This window comes from Cervus canadensis, chromosome 23 (assembly GCF_019320065.1).
Source record: "Cervus canadensis isolate Bull #8, Minnesota chromosome 23, ASM1932006v1, whole genome shotgun sequence".
NCBI lineage: Eukaryota > Metazoa > Chordata > Mammalia > Artiodactyla > Cervidae > Cervus > Cervus canadensis.
Window position 1 is genome coordinate 51,566,299 of NC_057408.1, and position 9,520 is coordinate 51,575,818.

At 42.0% G+C, this 9,520-nt stretch overlaps 1 non-coding gene across 1 annotated transcript; it reads left to right on the forward strand.

The window, feature by feature from the left end:
• The first annotated feature begins 8,597 nt into the window (after positions 1 to 8,597).
• TRNAK-UUU lies at positions 8,598 to 8,670 on the forward strand. Its single transcript has one exon. It is a non-coding gene; the product is annotated as a tRNA-Lys (tRNA).
• Positions 8,671 to 9,520: the final 850 nt, after the last annotated feature.

Genomic DNA, 9,520 nt, shown 5'->3' on the forward strand with positions numbered 1-9,520 from the left:
AAGGAACTAGATCCCACATGCCTCAGCATAGAGTTCTCATGCTGCAGCTAAGACCTGGCACAGCCAACATAAATAAGTAAAAATAAATATTTTTTTAAAAAGAATTCCACATTTTTTTAAAAAGTGGGTGATGATAGAGGGATATTTTATCCCTTGCAGACCTTCCAACCTCCAACTGGGAGGACGATTATCAGCTCTGAAGAGATTCTACCCACCAGACGAGTGTGGGTTGAGATACAAAGAGGGAAGGTCCCCAGTGGTTTGCCCACAAAAGGGAGGTGACGGTGCCACTGTAGTGGAGGGTGGGGTAATGAACTGCTCTCCACTGGCAGGCTTTCCAACTCCTAAGAAAGGAGAAAGATATCTGTGCTCAAGAAGCTAGTCTTCTACTGGCAGAAATGGGTCTGTCTTAGGAAAGTCTTTCAGTATTAGGTCTACAAGAAGACAGAGCAATGTCATTAGAGGGAAAAATTACTCCCTGCTTATCTTTCAACATCAGAAGTAGAAAGAGCGTCAGTTCTTTACAAATCAGAGAATAAGGTAGTTGTCCAGGCTCTTAAGGGAAGGTCCTTTGCTCGTGAGAGTAGAGAAGGCAAAACTCCACCGGCATGAGGGGAGAGAAACGGAATGGATGTAAAACTCTCAATGTGTAGGGGAAGGACTTCCCTGATGGTCTGGTGACTAAGACTCCACACTCCCAACGCAGGGAACCCGGGTTCGATCCCCAGGTATGAAACCACTTTGGAGTAGGGGAGAGGAGGTTAGGTCTCTTGGAGAGAGTTGGTTTTCCAGGCACCTTGGGGGAGGAAGAGTCAATGTTCAGGGTATTTGGATCCTGAAAGGGAATCCCAGATGTGTTGGTCTACTTACACCCTCATGACTCACTTCTTGGAAGAGTGATTTGGAGAGGTGAAATAGCTGATCATTTGAAACTATCCATTCTGAGACGAGCAAGGAAAGCCTTGGAATTGAATCGGGCCAGTGGAGAAAGGAGTGAGGCTGAAGTGGCTTTAACACATCGAACAGAAAACCTCAGATGGAAGGTAGTGAGCAAGGAGTGGATACTGAAGGCAGCAAACCCCAAATCCCCCTTTGTGGGTGCTCTCAATCTCTAGGGGAGGAACTTCCCTGGTGGTCCAGTGGCTAAGACTCAGCACTCCCAATGCAAGAGGCCTGGGTTCAATCCCTGGTCAGGAAACTACATTCCACATGCTGCAGCTAAAGATTAGTGCAGAGAAAGGGAACTTGAGAAGTTCCATCAAGTAAATGGGTTTCCCAAGTGGCATTAGTAGTAAAGAACTTGTCTGCTAATGCAGGAGACATAAGAGACAAGGGTCCAATCCCTGGGTTGGGAAGATACTCTGGAGTAGGAAATGGCAACCCACTCCAGTATTCTTGCCTAGAGAATCCCATGGACAGAGGAGCCTAGTGGGCTAGAGTTCATAGGGTCAGAAAGAGTCAGACATGACTGAGCAGTTTAGCAAGGACATGTATTGAGTGAATAGGAAAATTTGGCTTCTAGGAAGAGAGAGAGTCAGGTGACCCCAGTTCTATGGGACAGCGCTCAGTTGAAGAAGTTACCAGAGCCAGCCAAAGCCAGGTAAAGCCCACCAACCAAAGAAAAGATCAACAAGCCACACCTCTAGGAAAAGGCTGACTTTATTGAACTCCCTGGTGTGCAAAAGAACTACTCATGGGATGTCTCAGTAAGACAGAGCAGGGTGTGCGCACTTGTGCCGGTCAATTCTGAGAAAGGATAGCTTGTTAGTCATTTTTCCAACCCCAGTATAGCCTTAAGTGTGTTTGGTTAGAGACACTGTCAAAGTCAGCAAGACACTGCCATGTTGACTGTGTCCTGTTCAAAACATTGTCTAACACAGTCTGACTAATAGCAGAGTGGCTTTGCACTTAATCAGGTCCTAAGTGGGTTAGAGGTCGAAGGTTGGAGAAGGTAATTTGGCCAACTAGAAGACCATGGAAAGGCCTCGGCAGGGTTGTGGTTCCAGAAGATAACTCGAGGAAAAATTCACCTGAGCAGAGGAAAGTGGGGAGTTTAGCTTATGTGAAGGAAGGAGGTCACTCCACAGTTATTGGAATACCTGAGATGAACCTCACCTAGAAAACCCAAAACTCTTTCCTGCACTTCCATGGGGATCCTACTCCGTGAGAAGACTTAGGCTCACAGGGCAAGAAGAGCATTATGTTAAGCATGTACTGTATTTCCCCCTACCTGTTGTAGTTGGCTCTGTGCTGGAATACCTTGAGGAATTTGGCTTTTAGTTGAGAGTAGTTTCTCTCTAAGGCTAGCAAAGTGGAAGACAACACATTACTTGGTATAAACTTCCCTTTGTTCTGCAAAGGCAACAGGGGTTGGAAAGGCTTAGCTTTGCAAAGAAAGGCAAACACTTTCTGGAAAATGGAAAGGGTTGATAGACTGTGAATCTGAAAGTCATAAACGTTCAGGGGACTCTGTGAGTACATATGCATGTGAATGTGTGTGCATGCACGCATGTGTGTGTATACTTGTGATTCTACTCGACTTCTTTCTTCTTTTTTGAGAAGCCTTTTTTTTTTTAAGCTTTAGAACACAGGAACAGGAGGGACACACCCAACAGCTGAGGAAGCAGGAAACATCTACTCTAAAACTGAAGAACAAAAACATGAAAACTGAGAGCATCTTTTGTGTATTTTTTGTGTAATTTGTTCCCACTAAACTTTCCTGAAAAAATTCACACTTTGTGCGTGATTGGGAATGGGAGTGCTTGGATCTCTTTGTGCAATGAATCCAGTGTGATTCAAGCAGTTTCATTTCTGCAAACTTACTGATTGCTTTGGAGAATATTTCTTCTCTGGATCACATTTCAGAAGCATTAGGAGTTGAGTCCCATGGGGCAGCAGTGGGTCAATTACAGAAGTAATGTTCATCTCAAGCTGGAGGAAGGTCTGTAAAGAACAACTGGCTGGGCTGGACAAAGGTCAATTTGAATTAAGCTATCGATGATAGTGTTTACAACTTGAAAAAAAAATAGACTTGAGGCATGTGAAAAGTACAAGCCGTCCTTGTTTTTCATAATTTATATGGTTACATAAAAGAAAATGAGCTACTTGCTATAACATTTAAGTATCTCTAGTGGGGATGTGCGTGCACGCTAAGTCGCTTCAGTTGTGTCCCACTCTTTGCAACTCCATGGACTATATAACCCACCAGGCTCCTCTGTCCGCAGGATTCTCCAGGCAAGAATACTGGAGTGGGTTGCCATGCCCTCCTTCAGGGGATCTTCCCAACCTGTGGATCGAACCCACATCTGCCTGTGTCTCCTGCATTGTAGGCAGGCTTCCTGGGAAGCCCCTAGTGGGGATGCTATGTTCTAACTCTCTAACAAGCCAAGTGCCCTGTAGGGGGGAGGGTGAGTAGCATTCAGCTTTCAGGAAAAAGCTTAGATCTCTTTCAGGAAAGTGAAACCTAGATAGAAAATAGAAACTGTCCATAGGGAAACTTGTGCTTTTCTCCGTGGGCTTTGTTTGGGGACTACATTTGAAATGATGCAGATATGTTCAGGGAACTACTCATTGTTAGGGAAAGCTTTTTCTGCCCATTTTTGGGTTCTTTTGTTTGTTTGTTTGCTTCTCTTGTTGTTTAGCCACTCAATGAGGCATACAAGGATCTTAGTTTCCCGACCAGGGATCAAACCCATGCCCCATGCAGTTGGAGGAGGCTGGAAACCCCCAGATACTATAGCCAGAGAGAACTTTCTGAAGTGCAAATGGAAGCACACCCCATCTGAGGTTAAAAACCTTCAATAGCTCCTTACTCCCATTGTATTCCTGATAGAGGACAGAATTTCAGGTGAGTCCAGGCCATTAGGCATCTGACTCATTTCTTAATTTAAGAATAAACAGTATTTTTAAAAAATAAAAAAATAAAATAAAAAAGAATAAACAGTATTTTAGTATCATCTGGGAACCATGATGGATCTCAGAAAATCATTGAGCCCCGTGAATGTGTTTGCAAATGCTGATCTGTACTCGGACACATCCAATTTAATGATAAATTGCATTAGACTTTCCACGATTTAGATATCTGGAAGAGCAGATTAATTATATGTAGTTTTCCTCATTTTATTGCTTTAAGGTGTATGTATTTTTATCCACAGAGCAGGAAACAACCATATTTTCAGCACTTGAAGTGTCTAAAGATCATTTGGGTCCAGGAGGTGTGGGGAAGAGAGCAACAACACCCCCCAACCCCAGGCTGGAAAGTCTTCCTTGGGAGATAAGATTTAAACTGAATCCACTGAGTTAAACTAAGGATGTGGAGGGTGGTTGGTAGTGAAAGGAAGAGCTGGGAAGGGCCACGGGAGTCTATGGAAGGGAGGAATGCAATGTCAGCGTCCCTCGCCACAGGACACTTATTTCCTGGGCCACTGGCTCCTTGGGAGGATGGAGGTGGGGGCGGTTGGGGGGTGGGGGCTTTTTCTCATTCATTTTTGAAGCCCTAGTACCTGACACACAATAAGTATGTGATGGGCAACAAATGCGGCATGGATTAGTGAATAAATGAATGATCACTTCTAATAAGGCATCACGGTTATCTATGTTTATGTGTCTGTTTTACTCATCTGTCTCAATGATTCTGTGCTCAGTATTGGTGGAATCATCTTGAGTTGCATAGTTTAGCAAGGGGGTAGAGTGGGCCCTTAAGAGCCAGTGTTCCTACTCTTGGCTCAGTTTTCACATCCCTTAATGCTGCCCCATTAAAACAAAATGCTCATAATAACCTGCTCCTCTGAGTGCTTCTCAGAGGCTCACAAACTGAAAGTTTCTTTTCTGACAATCCAGTTTCGTTTCTTTTAGTCACTCCTCTTATTAGTAAGCAACATTTTTTTTTAAGCAGTGAGTTTCAATATTCAAAACCACCGCCTTGTATTTTAGGTAACTATCCACGTTTTAGTTAATTTATTTAAAGGAACACCAAAAAAGCATGTCCTTTTGAATTTGTCTTCATTCTTAACATCGAACCTGGTACTATAATGTCTCAGTGATAATAGGTGCCGTCTAAAGAAGAGTTCGGTGTATTTATCAGTATAGAACTTTACCTCTAGATTCTTACTGATCAAAGCACAATGTATTAAAATTAAAACTTTCAGAAAAATTTGCCCAGAATTCAAACAAGACTAACAAACATTAGTATCTATTTTGAATTAGATTTACGGTCTTTGGCAGACTATAATACGTTTTCAACAGAATGACACATTTTAATATTTCAGCACTATGTTCTATAGTTTTAGATGATTTCAAGGAAATTTAGTACTTGTGAATATGCATAGAGGTTATACAGAGAACTCAATTAGTGGAAAAACGATAGTTCACAATATTACATGAGCCCCAAATGAACTTATCTGTAATGTATAAATGTTCAAACTTGAGAGACAGACAAATTTGACTTTTAGTCCTAGCTCTGTCAATTACTAGCCATATGACCTTTGGCAAGTGGTTTATTCTTTATGTTTCAGTTTCCTCAGTTCTAACATAGGAGTATTCCTGGTTGCTCAAATGGTAAAGAGTCCACCTGCAACGCAGGAGACCCGGGTCCAATCCTTGGATCGGGAAGATCCCCTGGAGAAGGAAATGGCAACCCACTCCAGTGTTCTTGCCTGGAGAATTCCGTGGACAAAGGAGCCTTGCGGGCTACAGTCCGTGAAGTCACAAAGAGTCTTATCTAGCAGAATTAATTAGCATAACTTCCTCAATCACTCAGTGAAAGGCAGTTATTAATGTAACATTCATAGTAAGAATATTAATCCCTAATGTATCAATCGAGGTTTCTTAATATATATATATATATTATTTATTTAAAATTTTAACCACACCATGGGACATGCAGAATCTTAGTTTCCACCCAGGGATTGAACATTGAACCCAGGTCCCCTACATTGGGAGTGTGGAGTCTTAACCACTGGACCACCAGGAAAGTCCCCCAATTAAAGTTTTTATTTACAAGGAAAAGAAACTATTTCTGGCTATTTTAAAATTAGAAACGGGGACTTCCCTGGTGGTCCAGTGGCTAAAATTCTGTGCTTCCAATATGGGGGATGCAAGTTCAATTCCTGGTGGGGAAATTAAGACCCCACATGCTGCCCAGTGTGGCTGAAAAATAAAAACATAGAATAAATAAAAGCAGAAACAGTGTTTTTGACTAGGAAACTGAATTTTCTGGGAGGCTGGCAAAGCTTACTTGAAAACGACTTGGTCAGAACACAGTTAGAGTCATGAATTGGTTTTATGAGAAAAGCCCCGCCCTTGCACAGTGCACTCCACCCCACACCGTGGCCCACATGCTGAGAGCCCCATTAACGTCTGACTGGTCACCTGGGTGCATCTCAGGGGCCTAGGAGACTGGAACAGGTTGTTTGCCACTGGAGTCACACCTTCTGTTGGAGACGTGCTGTCTGTCACTTAGGTTTACATGATGGGAAATTCTCCAAACGTAGGAAGCGAGAGAGAGGTTGGGTGGCCAAAAATATGCAGGTACATCTTGCACATCCTGGGGAGCCACACGTTTGGGAAACCAGTTTGACATTTCTCTTTTTCACTTGCCACATGTCCAAATCATTAGCAAATCTTTCAGCCTCATCTTCAAAATCTATCTAAAATCTGACCACCCCCTTCAGCTCCACCATTACCAGCATAGATCAAGCCCTCTGGCCTGGATTACTGACTCAGCCTCCTGGCTGGTCTGTTGGTTTCTACACTTGGCCCCTTACAGTTTATTTTCAACCTAGAAGTCGAAGAACTTCTCTTTAAAAATATTGTTGTTTAATCAGTAAGTCGTGTCCAACTCTTATGCAATCCCTGGACTGTGGCCCACCAGGCTCCTCTCTCCATGGGATTTCCCAGGGAAGAATGCTGGAGTGGGTTGCCATTTTCTTCCCCAGAGGATCTTCCTGACCCAGAAATTGAAACCAAGTCTCCTGAATGGGCAAGCAGATTCTTTACCGCTGAGCCACCATGATCAGATCTCAAATCCTGTTTGATTCTACTTATGCAAGGTACCTAGAATAGTCAAATTTATAGAGTCAGAAGGTAACACAGGTAGATGCCAGCGCCTGGAGGTGAGGTGTGAGGAGGGGGAATGGTGACTTGGTGTTTGATGGGGACACAGTTTCTGTTTAGGAAAGTGAACAATTCAGATGGACGATGGTGAGAGGTGTCCAACAATGTGAATGTACTTGATGCCTCTGAACTGTACAGTGAAATATGGTTGGAATAGCATGCTTTATATTGTGTGACTTTTACCACAATAAAAAGCATTAAAAATATGTCAGACAAAAAAAAATAAAATAAAATAAAAATAAAAATATGTCAGACAGCCCCATCCAAATAAATAAAATAAAAATACATCAGACCTTATCACCCCTGTGCTCGAAGTCCTCCGATATGTCTTATTACCTTCAGCGCAAAAGCCAGAGTTATGACAGTGACCTACGATGTTCTTTACAGTATTCCTTCTTTCCCCCATTTGTCTCTCTGTTTGCATCCTCGGTTACTGTCACAATGCCATTCATGCTCAGAACTCAGGATCTTTGTTCTTATTTTTCCCTCAATTTGTCTAACAGATCGTTACAACTTGCTCCTTCACTTCCCTCAGCTTTCTGCTCAAATGTCACCTTATCAGAAAATGTCTTCTAACCACGCTATAAAATTGTGACCTTCTAGCCCCTGGGACTCCACATTCTTTGAAACTCTTTTCCATAGCACATTGATCTCCAACCAGACATTCTGTATGCATGTTAGTCGCTCGGTCGTGTCTGACTGTTTGCAGTCCGTGGATCGTAACTTAGCAGGCTCCTCTGACCATGGAATTCTGGAGTGGGTTGCCATTTCCGATCCAGGGGATCTTCCGAACCCAGGGACTGAACCCGTGTCCCCTGTATCTCCGGCATTAGAGGTGGATTCTTTACCTATGAGCCACCTGGAAAGTCCCATGCATGTTTGTATACAAGCAAAATCAGCAGAATCGTGTTTTCCCATTTTGTTCAGTTGAGTGAAAATCATGAAAACCCAGGAAGGAGAAATTTTTATCTAAGCAGTCAATGATTAGAAAATTGGATCCTTCTGTGCTGTTCAGGAACCTGGTATTAGTGCTGTAATTGAATCAGAATGCACAGGGTAATTACGAACAAAATGAAAAAGGGTTTGTGATATTTCTCAATGAACTTGATGTGGAGGCAAACAGCAACGTTCCAAGCACAACTAAGTGCTTAGTATAAGCAATACCAGTCCATTTAAAAATCCTGTAATGTACTCAGTTCCTTATTGAGCCATGGGCTTTACTACCATGGAAATGCAGTTGACCACAACCTGAAGTGTCTCTTAAGTGAGAAAACACTGAGCAAGAAGAGGAGGAAGTTATCATTCTTGCGGTGACACTTAAGAACCAACGACGTGACACTCCTGAAAAAGCATAAAGTGAGGTGGTTTGCGCAGTAGGGTCTCAAAACATAAGAGAACTAGAAAATGAAGACAGTACAATAATAGCAGGGCTGGGGGCAGAAATTAACCAACAGAACAGACTAGAAAATCCAAGAGCAGGAAATTCCCTGGTGGTCCAGAGGTTAGGACTCTGCACTTTTAATGCAGAGGGCCCGGGTTCAATCCTTGGTCAGGGAACTAAGATCCTGCATGCTATATGGTGCAGCAAAAAGGAAAAAAGGACAAAAGAAAATCCAAGAATAGAAGCATGCATTTACAGAAACTTGGTATGTGATAAAAGTTACACAGGTTATAGCATGGAAAAGGTGGACTACTGTTCAATAAATGATGCTCAGATATTTAATTATTCATTTAAAAAATGGATCCCTTTCCAGTATCATGGGTAGAAATCAACTCCACATGAATTAAAGACTCAAATTTTTTAATGGAAAAATTTTAAACTTGAAGAATAAAATTTGAGGAAACCTTGGTAGTAGAGAAATTCTTCTTCTTCTTCTTCTTTTCCTATTTGGCATGTAGGATCTTAGTTCCCCAACTGGGGGGATAGAACCTGTCCCCTGCAGTGAAAGCACAGACTCCTAACCACTGGACAGCTAGTGAATTCCCAGAAATTCTTAAAAAGAGACTAACTGTAATGGAGATGATTGACAAATTTAATTACATTAAGATAAGTACTACTGTTCATTAAAAGATCACAGAAAGAGTAAGTACAAACCACAAACTAAGGAAAGATATTGTAACACATATAACCAACCGAAAGTTAGTAGCCATGATATAAAGAACTCCTAAGAATCAATAGGAAAAAAATAAATAAAATAAACCTATAGAAAAGGAAGCCCCAAGTATGAACAGACATTTCACAGATGAAGAAACACAGTTAGGCAGTAAACATATGGAAAGATGCTCAATCTCACTTATAAGGAGGGAACTGCAAATTATAACCACAGTGAACCACTATTTCACATCCACCAGAATGACAATTTTTTTAAAGTAAAAAACACTCCTAAGTGTTGATAAAGAAGTGGAG